Source organism: Mesocricetus auratus, unplaced genomic scaffold (genome assembly GCF_017639785.1).
Source record: "Mesocricetus auratus isolate SY011 unplaced genomic scaffold, BCM_Maur_2.0 Super-Scaffold_100691, whole genome shotgun sequence".
Lineage (NCBI taxonomy): Eukaryota > Metazoa > Chordata > Mammalia > Rodentia > Cricetidae > Mesocricetus > Mesocricetus auratus.
The window spans coordinates 50763596-50784120 of record NW_024429267.1 but is presented as its reverse complement, the minus strand read 5'-3'; the positions used below and the strand labels follow the sequence as shown (position 1 = coordinate 50784120).

The window sequence follows — 20525 nt, the reverse complement described above, 5'->3', positions numbered from 1 at the left end:
CTTAGAGAAGTTTAATCTATATACAGTCAAAGGAACTCGTATGAAGTGTGTGCACAACTGTGTGACTACCAGGCTGATAAAGGTATAGCTAAGAAAATATCCTAGCCCACCTACACTGCCTTCCGTGCACCCTTCGCGGAGCTAACTACCTTTCTGACTTGACTACATACATCAGCTTTGCTTGATTGTGTGCTTTAAAGGGCACTGGCCTCTTTCACCCAAACCCTTGTCTGTGAGAGTCATTTTTGCGTTGCCCTGTCACTGGCATGTCCTGTTTCATTGGCCTGATTTGTTGAGGAGCATTGCTCTGTTGTGCAGGCTGCAGTATCCCCTTCTCTTCTTCTGTTAGTCGGCATCCCAGGTGTGTCTAGCTTTGGGCTGTTTTGTACAGAGCTGCTGGAACACTCGTGTGCAAGTCTTTTGATGTGTGTACTCTTGTTTCCTTGAGACTTAATCTTGCTGTCATAGCCATGGGTGGCCTGGGATGTACTACGAAGCGTAGGTTGTTCTTGAGGCCTCTCACCAACACCCTGCCTCAGCTTCCTGTGTGCTAGCATTAAAGGCGTGTGCCAGCACTACTGTCTCTAGCGTGAATTAAATTGAGGACAGTAAAGAGAGTCGACATAGTTATAGTTACTCAGCGTGTTGAAAAGTGAAGAGCAACCCAAGGCTGCTGGGATTTTGAGATGGGCTATACGTGAACCTTCTGACTGCCTTTCCTCCTATGGATGGCCATGTCCTCTGAGGCTGAGCAGAGGAGTGGGTTAGCTCTAGCCAGGTGCTAGGTACTGCCTCCAGCTTGTCCATAGGTCGGTTTCCTCCAGGAGGGAAGGCTCTTAATGGGCTCTGCTGGCTAGTTTTTGTCAGCTAGGCACAAACAGAGTCACCGGAGAACGGGAAACCTCAGCTGAGGAATGGCCTCCATTAGGTTGGTGGTTCCTCCCCCGGCAGGTGGTCCTGCGTTACATAAGAAAGTGGGCGGAGCAAGCCAGTAAGCGGCACTCCTCTGCGGCTTCTGCTTCGGTTCCTGCCTCCAGCTTCCTTCCCTGAGTTCCTGCCCTGACTTTTCTCAGTGATGGACTGGGACATGTAAGCCGGACAAATCTTTCCTCCCCACGCTGGTTTTAGTCCGTGTTTTATCAGTATAGAGAAAGCTAACTAGGTTGAGGGAGCCAGAGGCCCTTCTATAAGAACCTCATCTACGGAGAGCACGGGACAGCTTGCCTGCATGTAGGGGACCCTGTATCTTCCTGCAGGACTGAATCAAGCATCTGAGTAACAGAGACGGCAAAGGAGGCCACGCTGCTCTGTGCCCAGTTGTCAGGGTTTCCAGTCAGCAGATCTTTGGGACCCGGAACTCTTGTCTCATTGGTTCAGTGTGTGTCAGCCACATGCAAGGCCAGTGTCTTGTGACAGGCAGTTTAATCTCGCCTGCCCGCTGTGAGCCACACTCGCCATCCTAGAGAACTGCCAAGTGGAAATTGTCTCTTAACACTGATAAACAGTGAGGAGGAGGGAAAAGCCCTGACAAAATATTACAACTTAATTGTATTTCTCAGCTGGGCTCAGGAAGCTGCTTCCTCCTCAGGCAAAGGCTGTTTACCAACTCTCCCAGCCCCACCATAATTATTTCCTTAACCCATGGTGGGCTAGCTCCACCAGGGAAGCTGAGCAAGGCCTTTTGGGTGCTCAGGTGGGGACCCTTGCCTTCTTGGCTTCTGGCTGTGGGGGTGGCAGGAGGATGAACTACCCTCTAGAAGAGGGGTGGGGGAGGGGATGAGGCAAGCCTTTCTGCTGGCCTGGTTTTTCTGGTCACAGGTGTTTGCGACTCAAAATAAATGTGCAGTGTCAGGATTTAGCAGGCCATCAGCTGAGACTTATAATGAGGGCTGAGCAGGCAGACAAGATGGGTCCTCTCTGGGCACTTGTCATTATGTTGGATGGACCCAAATTCAGGCCTAATTACGAAGCTGGGAGAAGGGGGTTTGGAAGCGGGAGGGACAGTGGGGAGGCTGCCTGTCCGGGGGCCTGTGAGTGTTTCTGCTCTTTCAGTGCGAGAGATGTCTCTATGCTTCCTGGACAGGTGCTAAGAACAATGCGTTTTGAGCATCCGTTCAGGGCGAGCATCGAGAGGTAAGAGCAGCATCTAACGGGGAGCCACAGGCTCGCAAAGGCTCACCTGCTCTCATTTCGCCTGCCGGCCACTCAGACCAGCGTTTGTCTGATCACTCCTTCGTTTATTCATTGCTCTCGCACAAGCGAAGCGGAGCCCCAAGTCCCCACTTCGGGGGCTTGAACTGCGGCTCCCCCAAGTTTCTGTCCTTCCCCGAGCCTCAGGATGTGGCCTTCCTTGGAAGGATGTGAAAGTGTACGTGTGGCCATGGTGGCCTGGGGTGGGGCCCCTCATCCAGCGTGACTGGCGTCCTTTGAGCAAAGGCAGACGTGGTGATGCAGGCCCATCACCCTGACATTCTCGACATCCACGCGGATTTCAAGCTCAAGGCTAGCCTGGGCTACACATCAGGACCTCGTCTCAGAGAGAGAGGAAGGAAGAAAGAGAGGAGATGCAGAGGGGCGTGCACACAATGGAAGTGTGAGCGTGTGGTGTCAGGGACACAGGCTGAGGCGGGGCGCGTCTCCATGCCCAGGAGCAGGGAGATGGGAGAGGAGCCTGAGGTGGATCCTGCAGAAGGATCCCACCCAGCCTACGCCTCGCTAGTGGGCGGCGTTTCTCCTGCGTGTGAACACATCCGGTTTGTGGTTCTCTGTGCAGCATCTCCACGGAACACACACCATGGCGCCAAGTTCCGCTTCCTTCCCCAGCTCAGCCTGGCCTCCCCAGGGCTGGTCACGCATGCTCAGTGTGCTTCCTCCTCAGGGTTCATGCCCCTGCCTTCTCGCCTAGAATATTCTCCTTCAGAGGGTCCCACGACCGGTCCCCGCATTTTCCTCAGGTCTCCGCCCAAATGTCACATCCTCAGAGAGAGACCAGCATAGATAGACACCAGAGATAACATCTGCACAAAGGGTTGGGTGTACTCAGTGCATTTATTATATGTGTGTACAAAAATGTCACGACAAATACTAGTATTTCTTGCAACTGTTGTATGATAATAGAATATAGAAAAAGAAAAAAAACAGTATCTGTTTGTGGTCACTCTCTACCCCTTATTATGCTTCAGTTACTTAGGACTCATCATCCGTGTGTAGCTGTGAATACTTTTTTTCTAGTTTCTCCAACCAGTAAACTCCAGGCAGGCAGGCGCTGATTACTGAGGTATCAATAGCACGTATTAATAGTAATCAGAAGTGTTTATTGTTAATATTACACCATGCAGGGCAAGCAAAAAATCAAGCCAGTTCCTAGACTCTGCATTCCCACCGTGCATGCCATGGATATGAAGAGCTCTGGGGAGGTCACACAGTTTGAGATTGGACTGTGGGCAGGCGGGGAGTGTGCACGGGTTTGGGATTGGACTGTGGGCCTGGCCTTGAGCAGGCGGGGAGTGTGCACGGGTCTTGTGCTGGAAGGTACAGTGGGGTGTCTGAGAAAGTGGGGGAGGCAGGGGTGGCTGGGAGTCTGAGAGCTAGGGGTGGATGACTGCGATGAGATCCTGCTCTTATTCCAAGGGAAATGAGGTGCTCAAGGGGTTAAACATGGAACCACAGCAGGGTGGCAAGGTGTGATCTGACTTGTGTTTTGTGAAGCTTATTTTGGCTGTGTTATGGTGGGCCAGCCAATTACGAGAGCCACCCAAATGTAAGAAGTAGCCAGGTTGCAGAAGACAGGACTTGTCGGTGGATAGCAGGTAGTGTATGCTGTTGTGACAACAAAAAAATCTGACAGGAGCAATTTAAGAAAGGTTTCTTTTTAGTCAGACGTGGTGGTCTATGCCTTTAATCCCAGGACTCTGGGAGTTCAAGACCAGCTTAGTCTACAGATCAGTTCCACGTCAGCCAGGGCTATACAGAGAAGCCCTGTCTTGAAAAAACCAGAAAAAGGTTCTTTTTGACTCACAGTTTGTAATATAGTGCATCATGTTGGGGAAAACTATGGAATTGGGAGTCTAAGGTGGCTAGTCACAATGTATTTGTAGTCAGGAAGTGAGAGACTTGAATGCCTTTTAATTTTATTTAAGTTTTTGTTGAGACATGTAACCCTGGTTAGTTTGGAACTCATTGTGTCTCACCAGGCTGGTCTTGAGTTCACAGAGATCCACCTGCCTCTGCCTTCTGAACGCTGGCATTAAAGGCAGGTGTGAATAGGGCTGGCTCATGTCACCTTCTTATTCATTCTGGAACCTTAGATCCCGTGTGAGGAAGCAGCCCTGTTAACTATTCCCTCGCCGTCACCATGGCTGTACTCTCAAACCATGAGCCAAGAGAAACCCTTCCTCCCTTGCCTGGCTTCTTGTCCTCATGTCACAGCAGTAAGAAAAGCAAGAGTACAATAGGTCACCATGAATTGCCAGCCCCCAGCTAACCTTTGTGCTAACTCTAAGTAACCATGGCTACACCACATGGAGCAGAACCCAGCCTCGATCACCCAGAGAGACAAAGAGGAGCACACTGTTGTTTGCGCTAGGTTTCTGGTGACTTTTGGTGCTGTACAGGTAACTGAAGCAGAGTCAGGCGGCGGAGTCACATTGCTTGTGGGTCCTTTGTGGGTGTGTCTCCTCGGCGGACACCACCCTGAGGCCCTGATGCCTAGAAGTAGTTGTCTCCTTTGCTATGTCTTTTGTGGTGGCCTTCAGGTGCCACCAGAGAACAGTTAATGGTGACCCTTCCCTTCCCTTGGTCCCTCTCTGACTTCTCTACTCTTCCTGCCAGTATGTGAGCCTGGGTTTTCTCCCTGCTTTTCCCTCTTTCATAGCTCAAGGAGCGTCTGAGGCTGCAGAAGTTTCTGGAAACTGGTTTAGGATTTGCACCATAGCCTGTCTCTACCATTCCTTTTGTCCCTTGTCCTAGCACTGGAGCAAAATTAGCTCTCTTTTTGAACTAACAGGTTTGGCCATTGGTAGCTGGCTATATTATATAATAGACTAAAATGCTATTTGTGAGCCATTGTCAGCCGAGACAGGGGACCAACATGGACACCTTCTTAATTATGCGCCATTAATGATGTTCTAACTGCAGTTGGGGACGCTGCAGTTTTAGTCCTTGCTTTAATTCTGTGCTGTGTTGTAGAGAGCATTAATGAGCCCAGGAATTCTCAAAGGTCATAATCTGAATATATTTTCTTTCCTTCTTTTTAGGGCAACAGGAATAGGATTTAAAACAATGAAAATGAAATTTACTTCATCATTTGCTTAACAACGTCCTCACCCAAATTAGACTGAGGTATGTAATCATTCACTGGTCATTTAGACAGATTCGAGTGTGCCAGATTTCTTGTATGGCCCCAATTTCTGAATTCTACAGAGTCGTGGTGTGTATGTGTGTGTTAGTTGCTAACCCTATTGATTATGAAAAATAACAGAAAAAAAGTCCACCCAAATCGTTATGATATGAAAAGTGCAAATTTAGCAGGAGCAGCATTGAATTTTCCAGGGAGTCATTTATCATCCTTGGAAAGTTTTGGTTCTTTGCAAATAAAAGAGAGAAAGGAGTGGTAATTGCCCTCCTCAGCTAATTGACAGAACTGTGTCAGGAAACATAGTCACTTCAGTGCTGCCTCCGATGATGACATTTGAAGGTTGTTCCCATTCTCTCTGCTCTAAATTAGGGAATCGTTATTTCCCCGTGAATCTTATTAATATAATGGTTGCTTCTGCCCTCAAGCCCCTCCACCAGCTTCAATATCCAGGTGGAGATGTGGAAACAAAGCTCAGAAGGTCAGAAAATAGTTTGGGCCATTGCATGGGACTCCTAGGTTTCACGGTTCCTCTGTCCATCAGTTGGAGAGAAGGTGGTGTCTGTTTAAATTGCAGTCAGCGGAATCAAGTCATCTGTTAAGAAGGACTTTTTCATTATTTTAAGGGAGCGCAGAAGGTTTGAAATGCCTCTGAGTACTGAGGACAGGTGAGTCTATATTGAGCTGGGAAAGCAGAAGCCAAGAAGTCAGAGACAGCAGACAGTGGTGCCCACGTAATTCCCCTCTTCAGGGTACTTCCACAGGGACAGGAGGCACCAGTGACTTTCAGGGATAACGAAAAATCCCTCCAAAGGGATTTTTTCAGATGGAGGTCTTACATTATGGCTTCTGATGAGATGTTATTAACAAGACAAGGGCTGGACTAAGGAAATTGATGCTTGTCACCAGACTTCATTAACCCAAATGCCAACTGGTGATGGAAGCAGTGTAGACCAGCTGTTGATAAAACAGTGCTTCCTCAGCAGGACAGATCAACAGCTGCCCTCAGTGGCACTTGGAAAACAGCTGGCTGCCTTGTAATAGTGACCACACAATTTGAAGGGTATTTGATATTCCAGGGATGTGTGCTGCCCTAATGGAATACCACAGGCTCAGCAATGGCTGACTTGCAGAAATGTACTGATTCACAGTTCCTGGAGGCTTTGAGGCTAAAGAGAACCGTAGATGGAGGGAGGGAGATAGAGAGATAGAAATAGATAGATAGATAGAGAGAGAAAACAGAGGCTGCATTGATTATTTTACAATTGTTTTAATCAGCACATATTATACATAGTATAGTGGGCTTCATTATGACATTTTCATGCATGAATTAATGCATTTTGAGTATTGCCCTAGCTACCCTCTCCTGTTTCCCTATTCTCCTTCCTCCCTTATCTCCTCCCTCCTTTCCTTTCTCCTGCCCCCCCCCCTCCTGACCCAATGAGTTTCATTAGGGTTGTTTACAGGATCTTGGGTGAGGTTTGTTTATCATGTTTCCAATAGCTACATCATTGAGGGAAATCTCCCCCTCTCCCAGTAACTATTAACCACGTATATATCCACTGAGACTTCCCAGAGAGTTTGAGTGTGATGGCCAATGGTCTCATCATGGCCAGAAGCCCACGCTCCACACCGTGGATTTATTCTTCAGTAGGGAACCTACTCACATGATAATGGCATTGACTCATTCACAAGGGCAGACCCTCAGGGGAAAATCACTTCTTAAAGACCCTACTTCTTCACTGTGTTACGTGGGAGATTAAATGTCAACCTGAGAGCCGGGTGGTGGTGGCACATGCCTTTAGTCCCAGCACTCGTGAGGCAGAGGCAGGCGGATCTCTGTGAGTATGAGACCAGCCTGGTCTACAAAGCTACACAGATAAACCCTGTTTTGAAAAAATCAAAAACAAAAATGTTAACCTGAATTTGGGAACATATAAGCATTCAAACCATAGCAGTGACAAACTGTTGTCCACACTCAGGCAAGACCTTGGAGATTTTTCTGCCCTGGAATGTCTTCCTACTGTCTGCAGCCTCTCCCCTTCCTACCTTGTCAGTGTTCCCCAGAGCAGCTATCAGGAAGAGCAGGTAACATCCTTGATTGAGATGAGGAAGTCAAATATGCCTGACCAGTGCATTCTGGGACACACCCTGCTCCCTGTTCTTCTAACATATTGATTCCATATGACAGGCAGGTACTGAGAGCAGATCTCTGTGGAGTAAAGAAAAAATGTTGGAAAATATTACTTAAAAGTATATTACTGGGACTGGCAAGATAGCGCAGTAGGTAAGAATGCTGTGTGAGCATGAAGACCAGGGTACAAAATCCTCACCTGTAGTCCCAGTGCTGGGGGCGGGGTGGATGGCAGGAGGACTGCTGGGGCCTGCCGGGTGCCAGTCTACTCCAGTTCAGAGAGAGACCCCGCTTCAAGGGAAGGCAGAGAGAGACCCTGCTCCAAGGGAAGGCAGAGAGAAAGAGCAGAGTGCCTGCTGTCCTCCTACGGCCTCTACACATGCATACATCACACCACACACACACCACACATACACCTATGTACCATACACACACACACACACACACACACACAAAACCCACAATATACCACACATACATATACCACAATACACACAATGCATCACAGATACACATACACACCACACACATACACTTATATACCACACACACACACACACACCCCACACATATACCACACATACATATACCACAATACACACAGTGCACCACAGATACACATACACACCACACACATATACACACACCACACATACACCTATGTACCACACACACAGACACACACACACACAAAACCCACACATATACCACACATACATATACCACAATACACACAGTGCACCACAGATACACATACACACCACACATACACCTATATACCACACACACACACACACACACACACACACACACACACACACACACAGACACTACACACATATACACACACATTTACTCTTAAATTGTTCAAGCTGGGTATGGTAGCATATGCTTGAAATCCCAGCAATTGAAAGATTGAGACAGGAAAATCATAAGCTAGCCTGGGCATATGCTGGCTAAAAATGTTTAATGGACTGTGTTCATCTTTTAGATGTCCTCACTGTTTTTGGGCTAGTGGTTTTAGAAATTAAATATTAAAAAAATAACAATCTTAATTTAGTAGCACTTCATATTTTAAATAAAAGTCTAGCTTTTCCCTCTACTGAACCCAGAGAAATAAGAATGTCCTGTTCTTCCCTGGCAACCACATCCAAATCAGATTTTTGATCAATGAAAAGATGTTGGTGCTGAGTGCGCTGTGACAGTGCTCTTGTTTAGTGGTCCATGTTTATGAAGGAGTGTGCATGCTTTCACTTGTTTTATGATAGAATTAAGTACTTTTCTCCTTTTAATGGGACATTTTCCTTTGCAACTTCAAATCACAGTGAAGAGCTCTATAAGTGATGTAAAACCAGTTTGAGTGGATGCAGCTCCATTGGTGGAGTGCTTGCCCAGCATGCATGGAGCCATAGGTTCGAGTCTCAGCCCAACATTGAACTGAGCTATTGTTTGTAATCCTAGCATCCAGGAGTTAGAGCCAGGAGGAACAGAAGTTTGAGGCTATCCTCATTAGCATAGTAAGTTTGAGGTCAGCCTGGACTATACAAGACCCTATCTCAAAAAACAAAAACCCCAAAACTCAAAACATACATTTGGAAAAAAATCATTTAAAAAAAAGTCAAGTAAGTGTAGTGGCTCATACCTTTAATTCCAGCATTCTAGAGGCAGAGACAGGCAGGCAAACCTCCATGATTTTGAGGCTAGCCTGGTCTACATAGCTAGTTCCAGGCCAGTCAGGGTTACATAGTGAGATACTGTCCCCGCAACACACACACACACACACACACACACACACACACACACACACACACACACACACACACACACAAAAATCATTAGTGTTTTGTTTGACCGAGACAGATTTAATTATATGCCTTTTTCTTTTTTTTTCCTTCCCCAAATTGCCTTTGTGTCCTCGGGGGTAGGTCCCATGTTTGGCGACAGCCTGCTACCTTCTAAAGTTACCATGAAAGAGGCCAGAAGGACACAAAAGGCTGAACAATTGAGCACCCACTGCATTGTCCTTGGTTGAGTTTTTTTTTTGTTCTTGTTCCTCCTCTGCGTGGGGAACCACACTGAGGATGCTTGAGAGAGTAGCACTGAAGGATGGAGGAGTTCTTCATTTCAGTTCTTGTCTGCCCACACCCCCTTTCCTTTTAATACAACTTTGGCATTCAGGGGTCATGCCCACCAGGAACCCAGTGCACATTAACTGCAGGCGGGTCTCCTGTGGGCATGACTGTGTGTGTGGTTGCCAGAAAAAGAATGAATCAGATTTCATTTCTGTGTCTAGCTTCGGTAGCTTGACTCATCTTCCTAGCCTACAACTAAAGTGTGGCTGTTAAAACAGTAACATGATATTTAGAGGGTAATTTTGATCAAGGCTATCATAATTTTTCTTCCTGAGTAAGTCTGTATGTCCTTTGTTATAACTATAATTATCCTGACAGTTATTTAGAAGGAATGGTGAGCTAGAGGTTATTCAGATATGAGACCGAAGGGTTGGCCAGCCAGGAAACAGTGACTTTGATTCTTCCTCTTCCTCTTCCCTTTTCCTCTTCCCTCTTCCTCTTCTTCCTCCTCCTCCTCCTCTTCCTCTTCTTCTTCTTCTCCTCCTCCTCTTCCTCCTCTTCCTCCTCCTCCTCCTCCTCCTTCTTCCTCTTCCTCTTCATCCTCTTCTTTTTTGTTTTTTTGAGACAGGGTTTCTCTGTGGCTTTGGAGGCTGTCCTGGAACTAGCTCTTCCCGGCATGACTTTGATTTCTTAACATGTATTTTAATGCCATATAAAACTTGCTGGATTATTTTCTCCCCTGAAGACTATCATTGTTTTTATCCTATTCTACCTTTATATTTATCACCAAGGAAGAAAGTTGTGCTCATCTTCTTTGACCCTGTGTCACTCAGCTCAGAGAATCCTAAAATACGACGTCTCAGTTCAGATCCTCAGTGTAGGGTGGTGCCAGAGCAGCTGTGACAACCTGCAGATAATCCTGAAGATTGGGTCTGCTTAAGGTCCCTCCCAGAAGAGGGGTTGGAGAGGGTCATTACACCCTTGCCTGAGGTTCAGTCACTTAGTCCTGTGTCTCCCCTCTTCTACCCTCCCCTCAACTGTCTATAACCCTGTTCCAGCTATGAATTCCTACAAGAGGATCTGCAGGGTAATCAGGTTGGGACCTTAATGGAAGGGGACTCCATCTGTGCAGCTGTGGGAGATCATCCTCAATGCTAGAGTAGCAATCAAGGTGTTTTGGTTGTTTTGGGGTCACCCATGAATCTTATAAGGTAGCCTGATAAGTTCCTTGATTCACCAGGCTAGGCTCATGTGGCATTGTTACTTTGGTCTGTTATTGGTGCCTTATCTGCGGGGAGCAGGCCTTTATTCATGTCTCCCCAGGAAAAGATGAGACAACGCTCACACACACACACACACACACCACCACCACCACCACCACCACCACCACCAGGAGCAATGACACACTACTTATCTCCGGCTAGGCTCCCTGAAGCCGTAGCCTGTCTCTAGTTAGGAATTCAACAGGGACCCTCCAGGCTCTTTTCGTACCACTTCAGGGATCTCTATTAACTCAACACACTAAAAATAACTGCATAGAACTGCTGAGCAGGCCAGGGAGACCACAGGCCCGGGGAAGGCTAAATATTGCTCACATTGATCATAACCGTGGGTCCCTTCTCGGAGCTGCCTGGCCTGCTGTTTGACCCTGAGGCTCATTAGCAATGTTTGTGCATCTGTAGGGCTGAGAGGCTGAGAGCACAGTAGGCTTGGCTGGGGGGTGCAGGTTGGAGAAGGCAGGAGGCTGCTCTAGTTGCAGAGTTGTACCCTGCCAACCCAGAGTTCTCCTTTCTTCTGAATTAATGTAGCTTTCGGAATTACAGCATGTTCTTTGCTGAGAAGAGCCAACTCTTACTTTGACTCCAACCCCAGGGAGTCAGAGAACTGGCTTCTCTCAATTTCCTGGTAAAATGTCTGCTTCTTATTTTTCTGGTGAATTACGGGTTTTCATGTGCATGCTCAGCTAATCAAATTTAACGATTCTAGACCCAAATCACATTATTGTTATTCTTTTCAAGGCCAGGTTGGAAGGGAGTGGCAGGAACCCACCAGCAGCCTTGAGATTGAGACAACTACAGTCACTCAAACTCTGGGAAACAGCTTATATACGTGTGTGTGTGTGTGTGTGTGTGTGTGTGTGTGTGTGTGTGTATTTGTACTCCTAAACCATAAATTGAACTTGTTCAGTTTGTCTATTTGTGTGCATATGTTATATTGGATAACTGGTTGGTGTGTTCTTTCTTGTGGAAGACTATTTATCTCACAGGATCCTCAGAGTTTTTTTAATCTGGAGTTGAGGCCTTGTAAGTCCTTCCCCCCATTCATGTTAACATCTGTATCCATGCATCTGTGTCCATGCATCTGTGTCCATGCTTCTGTGTCCATGCATCTGTGTCCATGCATCTATGTCCATGCATCTGTATCCATGCTTCTGTGTCAATGCATCTGTGTCCATGCATCTGTGTCCATGCATCTGTGTCCATGCATCTGTGTCCATGCATCTGTGTCCATGCATTTGTATCCATGTATCTGTGTCCATGCATCTGTATCCATGCTTCTGTATCCATGCTTCTGTGTCCATGCTTCTGTGTCCATGCATCTGTATCCATGCATCTGTGTCCATGCATCTGTGTCCATGCATCTGTATCCATGCTTCTGTATCCATGCTTCTGTGTCCATGCTTCTGTGTCCATGCATCTGTATCCATGCATCTGTGTCCATGCATCTGTGTCCATGCATCTGTATCCATGCATCTGTATCCATGCATCTGTGTCCATGCTTCTGTGTCCATGCTTCTGTGTCCATGCATCTGTATCCATGCATCTGTATCCATGCTTCTGTGTCCATGCTTCTGTATCCATGCTTCTGTGTCCATGCATCTGTATCCATGCATCTGTGTCCATGCATCTGTGTCCATGCTTCTGTGTCCATGCATCTGTGTCCATGCATCTGTATCCATGCATCTGTATCCATGCTTCTGTGTCCATGCATCTGTGTCCATGCATCTGTATCCATGCATCTGTGTCCATGCATCTGTATCCATGCATCTGTGTCCATGCATCTGTATCCATGCATCTGTGTCCATGCATCAGTGTCCATGCATCAGTGTCCATGCTTCTGTGTCCATGCATCTGTGTCCATGCATCTGTATCCATGCATCTGTGTCCATGCATCAGTGTCCATGCATCTGTATCCATGCATCTGTGTCCATGCTTCTGTATCCATGCATCTGTGTCCATGCATCAGTGTCCATGCATCTGTGTCCATGCATCTGTGTCCATGCATCTGTGTCCATGCATCAGTGTCCATGCATCTGTGTCCATGCATCTGTGTCCATGCATCAGTGTCCATGCATCTGTGTCCATGCATCTGTGTCCATGCATCTGTGTCCATGCATCTGTGTCCATGCATCTGTGTCCATGCATCTGTATCCATGCATCTGTGTCCATGCATCAGTGTCCATGCATCTGTGTCCATGCATCTGTGTCCATGCATCTGTGTCCATGCATCAGTGTCCATGCATCTGTGTCCATGCATCTGTGTCCATGCATCTGTGTCCATGCTTCTGTGTCCATGCATCTGTGTCCATGCATCTGTGTCCATGCATCTGTGTCCATGCATCTGTGTCCATGCATCTGTGTCCATGCATCTGTGTCCATGCTTCTGTGTCCATGCTTCTGTGTCCATGCATCTGTGTCCATGCTTCTGTGTCCATGCTTCTGTATCCATGCTTCTGTGTCCATGCATCTGTGTCCATGCATCAGCATTGTCCTTGTTTAGCTCATGCTTGTTTAGCCATGCTGATGAGACTTCATGGATGTAGTTTCTGACAACTTTAGGAAACAACCTCACAGAAAACTCCCCGATCTCTGGCTCTTGCTATCTTTTCCAGCCCTCTTCCTCAGTGATCCCTGAGCAGGAGTTATACTGTAAATGTATCCTGTGGGACTGGACTCCACAGCTCTGCATTTTGATTGGTTGTGGTTTTCTGTAACGATCTCCATGTTTCCTTGATGAGGGGTGAGGACCACACTTATCCAGCTTGGCCTTGGAGAAGGATGTGCTGGCAGGATGTTTACATGGCTTACTGAGGATCTGAACTTCAGTCTTTAAGCTTATGTGGTGGGCACACTGCCAATTGAGCTGCCTTTCTGTCTGTCTGTCTGTCTGTCCCCCCTCTCCTTGTGTGTGTTTCAGGAGGCAGGGTAAGTAGGGATAGGCATTTAAATAAGCTGTGATAAAACTGTCTTGATTCTGGTGTGAAGGCATCACAGTAGTGTCCTCCCTAACTCTGTCCCTTTTGAGACAGGGTCTCATGGGACACACGGGAGGATCTGAGGCAGGTGGGCCTCAATCTGGCTGAGGATAGGATGGGCCTGAAGTCTTGATGCTCCATCTACCACCATAGGAGCATCTGGTTCGTGTCCTCATTTTACCCAGCTCTAGGGAATTGACTCTGAGGCCCCTGGGATGCTAGGCTGTTGGCACTTTATCCATCAAGCTAAATCTTCAGCTCCTGATAGATTTCATGTTGTTTTTAATGTGTCAAAGGCAGCAAACGAAGCTCTCTTTAAATGTTTTTTTCTCTATTGTTTTTAAATAAAAATAAGAAATTTCTGTTCATGGGTGTTTTTCCTGCATGATTATGTGGGTTCCACATATGTGTCTGATGCCTTTGGTGGTCAGAAGATGGTGTCAGATCCACTGGAGTTGGAGCTACAGATGGTTGTGAGTCACCATGTGGATACTGGGAATCAAACCCTGGTCCTCTGGAAGAACAGCCAGAGCTCTTAACCACTGAGCTGTCTCTTCAGTTCTTTATCTTTAAACTTCTGTTTATTCATGTGTGTGTGTGTGTGTGTGTGTGTGTGTGTGTACAAGTGCATGTGCATGTAGGTGCTAGTGGAAGCCAGCAGGGGGCAGTAGATCCCTTGGAGCTGGCGTTCCCAGCAGTTACCAGTCACCTGATGTGGGCGCTGGGAACGGAACACACGTTGGAATTTATCTGAACTCTGAGGTTTAAGAGCTGGGACTTTTTAGAGGTGATTGGGCATTTAGGATTCTGTCATGCGAATAGACAAATCCACTGATGGATAATGGGTTAGTGGGGCAACAGATTACTCCGAGAGTGGGTTTGTTTGTAAAGGACAATGTGTCTCTGTCTCCTGCTCGAATCACTTTGCCATGTGATCTCCTTCCCCACCCTGGACTCTGTAGAATTCTCATCAGTAAGGAGCCTCTCAGCAGGTACCATCTGTCTGCCTGGGACATTCCAGTCTCCAGAACTCTGAGCTTGAATCTTCACGCTCTATAAACAGCCTCATGTCTGGTATTCGGTTACAACAACAGCAGAAGATGCACACACCCCAGACTGGTTTTCACACTCCTTACCTAAACAGAGTAATAAGAAATTACTCTTTTCTTTGCATACTGACCACCTATAGCTTTGCGTGGGATTGCTGAGCATTGTCGTGTGAAGATCAGGTAGATGGGAACATAGACAAGAAACCAGTTGGGTTGCTTGACTTTGGAGTCAGTTTGCTCAGGGTGTGATCCTGAGCCTGTGACCTTCCAGCTGTGTGACATGGTGACTTCCACCAATAAAGCTTCCGTTTCCTTACCTGCAAAGCTCTTCTACCACCACCAGTTAAGTCATGGTTTGAAAGGCTAGAGCAAACCAGCTCATGGAATGGGAGGTAGGGTAACCTAGCAACGGTGAGTGCTCATTGGGTACCCGGGATGGGTAACTGTTTCCAAGCTGGCGTTAGTGAGATGAGGGTCTTTCTGTGTTAGTTGCTTTTCCGTTGCTGTGATAAGACGACTGTGACCAAAGGGACCGGTAGAAAGGTTTATTTTGGGCTACAGTTCTGGCAGGTTGGAGTCTATGGATGGTGGAGAAGAGACAGCAGGTAGCAGGCAGACATGGTAGCTGGAGTAGCAGCTGAGAGCTTGTGTCTCAAGCCACAGGCAGGAAGCAGAGAGAGCGTGCTGGAAATGTCTCCAGTCTTAAAATCCCAAAGCCCACCCCCAGCGGGCACACTTCCTTCATCAGTACCACCTCTCCTCATCCTCAAACACCCACTAAATAGGAACCAAGTATTCAAATGCCTGAAACTTACGGGAGAATCCCTTTCAGACCACTGTACTTATATGATGTTTGCTTCACGTGGTAGGTAAATTGCCCTCAGTTGGTTCCTTGGTCTAACTACTGTTTCTTCTCCCAGTCTTAGTCTTCAGGCCCCTTAATGTGTTTTAAGATATTTTATGACCAGGAGACCTTCCACAGTAACTATGATGTCTTCTCCCAGGAAAGTATAAGATATAAATAACAAGCAATAAAGGCAGAAAAATTATGCTGCAGAAGTGAGGGGAAAAAAATTGGTCCTGGAGGAAGCCATCTGAACTTTACTGCCAAAGACAGGAGCATCAATTGGAAATGTGGGAATAAGCAGAGACTTAAAGAAACAGTTCCATGATTCAACGGTTGGGCTTTATAGAAAAAGAATCACTGTTGAAGACTAACCAGCATCAAGAAGATAACACTGGGCCTGGAGAGATGGCTAATCAGTTAAGAACACTTAATTGCTGCTCTTGGAGAGGGCCTGAGTTCAGTTCTCAACACCCACATGGTGGCTCACAACTTTCTGTGTGACTCCAGTTCTAGGAGATTCAGGGCTCTCTTATGACCCCCATAGACATCGGGCAGGCACTCCTATACATAAAAACAAACAAACCTTAGAAAAAGAGAGCCACAGTGTTTAAAATATTATCTGACATTGAGAAATAGTTTAAATTTATTCTTTGAAAATTTCACACATCGGTGCATTATAATTTGATCATATCCTTCCATCACTACCTCCAATCTAACTCCTCCTAGTGCCCCACCCCACCTTCCTTCCAACTTCATGTTCTCTTTTTGACTGATAAGGCATGATAATTATACATGCTGATGCAAATATATGGTGATTATATATGCTGATGTTGTGGAGCGAGGTATTTCAACACATGTACATAGTGTGCAATGATCGGATCAGAGTGATTAGCATGTCTTGTCACCTCAAATATTTTCCATTGCTCTGTGTTGGGAACATTCAAAATCCTCGCTTCTAAGCTATCTGGAAATAAACCTTGGATGTTGCCCACCGTTGCTTCCCTACGGGGCTGCTGAATGTTATCAGAAGTTATTTCTCCTGTGCCTGAACCTGTTAACCATCCTCTCATAGCCCCGCCTCCACCCTGAGACTTGTAGCCTTTAGTCACCATGCCTCTGCTCTCTGCTTCTCTGAGATGGGCTTTTTAACGTTTCTATGTGGAAGTGAGAACACACTCAGTGAGCCTTTCCATGTCTGATGTTTCATTGGGTAGAATGTGCTCTAGGCTTGTCGTGCTGCCAGAGAGGAGTACACTCTTTTTGTGGCCAAAAATAAATACTTCATTGCATATATGTATCATGATTGTTAATCTATTCACGCATGGGTGGAGACCTGGGCTGTTTATCTATTCACACATGAGACCTGGACTGATCCCATGTCTTGGCTGTTGTGGATAGTACTATTTATAATATATATATATATATATGTAATAACTGTGGGAAAGACTCCTGTCTCCACACATACTTTTCTTTGCATACAGACCAAGGAATGGGATTCCTGGATCGTTTGGTTGTTCTATTTTGGTTTAAAATATTTTCATTATATTTATCCTTTCATTTATTTCTTTTATCTCTCCTTCCACCTCTCCCTCTGTGTGCATGAGTATACACGTGTGCATCTGTGTACATGTGTGCTATGACATGTATGTGGAGATCAGAGGATATCTTGGGGGACATGGCTTTCTACCATATGTGTTCCTGGGGTTCAGCACAGGCCATCAGTCTTGGCTGCAAGCTCCTTAACCCACTGAGTCATCTGTTCATTATTTTTTTAGTGTTTTCTTTGAAAATTGTGTTTGCGGGCTTGTGCATGTGCCAACAGAAGCCCGGAGAGGACACCAGATCCCTTTGAGCTGGAGCTATCAGTGGTTGTGAGCTACCTGACAGGGGTGCTGGGAACCAAACTTATGACCTCTGCAAGAGCAGTACTGTACAGCTCCTCGTTAGTCCCATCTGTAGTTTTCCGAGGGCTACCCCACACTGTTTTCCATGATGTCTTTTCTAATTTACATGTGCATCAATTGTGCGCAAAGATTTCCTGGTCCCTATATGTATGCTTACATCTGTTAGGTTTTGGGAATGAGATACTGTTTTATTGTGGTCCTGATTTACATGTCTATCTTGTTGAACACTTTTTCATATACTCATTGGCCATTAATACCTATTCTTTTGATAAATACCATTTTGTCAATTTATTATTGTTGTGCTGTTCCTTATGTTTTAGAAACTAACCCTTTGCCAGAGAAATAGAAATGCCTCCTCCATTCTGAAGTGCCGTGTCCAAGGCCTTGCACGTATAAAGTAGCTCATTGTTTTATAGCAGTCCTGAAGGGGCTGATGCATTGAGAGTTCTGATAGATTTCTAGAACCCACCTGGTGTGTCAAGTACTTCTCTAGTTACGGTAACAGGAAACAGCTTAAGGGGTGACAGACTTATTTCAGCTCAGTTTTAGGGTGCTGTGCTGTCCGTCAAGGACGGGAAAGAGCATGAGGACGCCAGTCACATTGCATCCACAGTCAGGAAATGAGAGTAGAGAACCTCCCTCTTCTAAAGTTCCTACAACCTCCCAAAACCAGCGCCACTGGCTGAGGATCAAGGGTTCAAACACATGAACCCGTGGGGACACTTCACACGGAAGCCACACTGGCTGGAAAGTGGTATCCCCGACAGGACACTCCAACCCCCTTGTCCGGCAGATCTAAAGCCCATGAAAACTGAGGCCTGGTAAGTTCTCTGCATCTTTTTCCTCAGGGGAAGAAGCAATAACCAAACCGGAAGGATGAGTGCATTAGTGTCCAGCTGTTGAGCTCTGTCCTGTTTTTCCAAATGTGAAGAAAGATGACTAAATGCAGTTTGAGCAATTTATTAAATGCTCCTTCTCCTAAGATCAGACAGAAAACATTAAACCAAAGTGATAACACAGGAAACAGCAAAAACACTGTCATCACAGTTTTCTCCCACATGGTGAAGGAGTGACCTCAAGCTTGTGGGGTGTTTCGTTTTTTTCCTGGGTGCAGTTCGCTGATTCCTGCAGTCATGGGGGTGCAGACATGAAAGGGAGTAGGGCAGCACAGGGGGTGGAATCAAGCAGACACAAGCGACAGTTTTGAAAAATGGGAAAGATCCCGAAAACTGATAACGAAGGTCTCTTGGAAGAGATTTTAATTTCCTTATAAAATAATGGAGCAAATATCAGGAGAAAAGAAATCTATAATCATATGGAAGGTAATAGAATCAAGAGCAATGAGTAGTTCAGGTTTGTAAACAAAGATCCATGCCAGAACACCCTGCAGCATCTCACTGGTGGAATTATAGAATTAGTGTGGGAAGGAAAAAAATGAATTTAATACATTTGGATTTTTGGTATTACCCAAGGGAGAGAAGGTGTGAGAACCAAGATGAACTGAATGTAACATTTTAGAAAAGTATCTGGTTGGGCTGTGATTTTCTCTTTTAAAACTTTTTAGTTAAGCTGGATTTTGCTAGAATTCCTGTGAGCATGTGTGAAGGTGGGCATTTCGTTTCAGATAGGTGATCTGAAACCTACAAAAATAAACACTGCCCTCCCACACACTCCAGATCCGCCACCTCAATACAAAATGACAGATTTTCATAAATTCAAAAGAAAGTTTTTATTTTTTACCTCAAATGGTTTGCTTCAAAGATCCCACGCATGTGCATGTATTTAGAGTGGACTTGTATGCGTGTGCACACACTGTGGAAGCCACAGGTCGGTGTCAGATGACTTCCTGCTCTCCACCTTATTAAGGGGCTCTCACAGCCTCGGGAGTGAGTTCACTGTTGCAGCTAGCTGACTGGTCAGTGAGTCCCCACGGTCCACACCTTCCCAGGGCTGGGGTTTCAGGTGCATGCCGCCACGCCCAGCTCCTCCATGGGTTCTGGGGATTCAAACTCAGGACCTTATGCTTGAGCACAAAGCACCTTGCCCGCACAGCCAGCTCCCCAGTGTTGACACCTCTGGCTCTTTTGATTTAATGTGTGTGCATGAGTGTTTTGCTTGCATTTATGCCTGTTCACCATGTGCTTTCCTAGCGCTTGCAGAAGTCAGAAGGAGGAGTCTAAAACCCCGGAGCTGGAGTCGGAGATGGTTGTGAGCCTCCATGTGGGTGCTGGGAACTAAACCGGGGTCCTGTGGGGGAGCAGCCATGCTCTTAACCACGGAGCCGTCTTTGGCCTGTCATGCTGTTCCCGTGATGGTTTGATGATGCATCTGCTGTTCCTTTTCATGGTGAAACACTCAAAAGTGCTGCAAGCCTGCTAAGAAACCCACAGAAAGATGCTGTGGGAGACCTTGTATGGCACATTTACAATCAGACTACAGTGCTGAAAGCAGACGGTCACTGATTGTTTCAAAAGTACCATTAAAAGAATACTGTTGTATTTTGATATGCAAATAGGAATGGAAGCTATAAATGAGTGAGAAGGGAGACAGTTACTCTTTGCTCTCGTTGTAGGGCAGAAGGGAGGGGCCGGGGAGATGGCTCAGTGGGTAAGAGTGCTGGCTGTGCCAGCATGAAGACAGCTGGAATCTCAGCACCATGTAAGACACTGTGTGTGGCCTGCACACCTGTGACAGCACACTTTAACATACACAAACACATAAACACACAAGCACACACATGTCTCCGTTGGCCTGGAACTTACCAGATAGATTAGCATGTCGGGGAGCCCAGGGACCTACCTGTCCCCACCTCTCATGTCACCACGGCTAGGTTATAGGTGCATGCCATCAAGTCTGGCTTTTTGTTGTTGTTGTTGTTGTTTGTTTTTTGAGACAGGGTTTCTCTGTGTAG

The 20525-nt window shown here is 46.3% G+C and overlaps 1 long non-coding RNA gene across 1 annotated transcript in view; it reads left to right on the top strand.

The window, feature by feature from the left end:
* Positions 1 to 1043: 1043 nt before the first annotated feature.
* LOC106021533 overlaps positions 1044 to 20525 on the top strand; it is a 44426-nt gene continuing 24944 nt past the window's right edge. The window contains exons 1-2 of the long non-coding RNA XR_001196781.3: positions 1044 to 1089; positions 5256 to 5340. This is a non-coding gene — a long non-coding RNA (uncharacterized LOC106021533). The remainder of the gene's footprint in view (positions 1090 to 5255; positions 5341 to 20525) is intronic.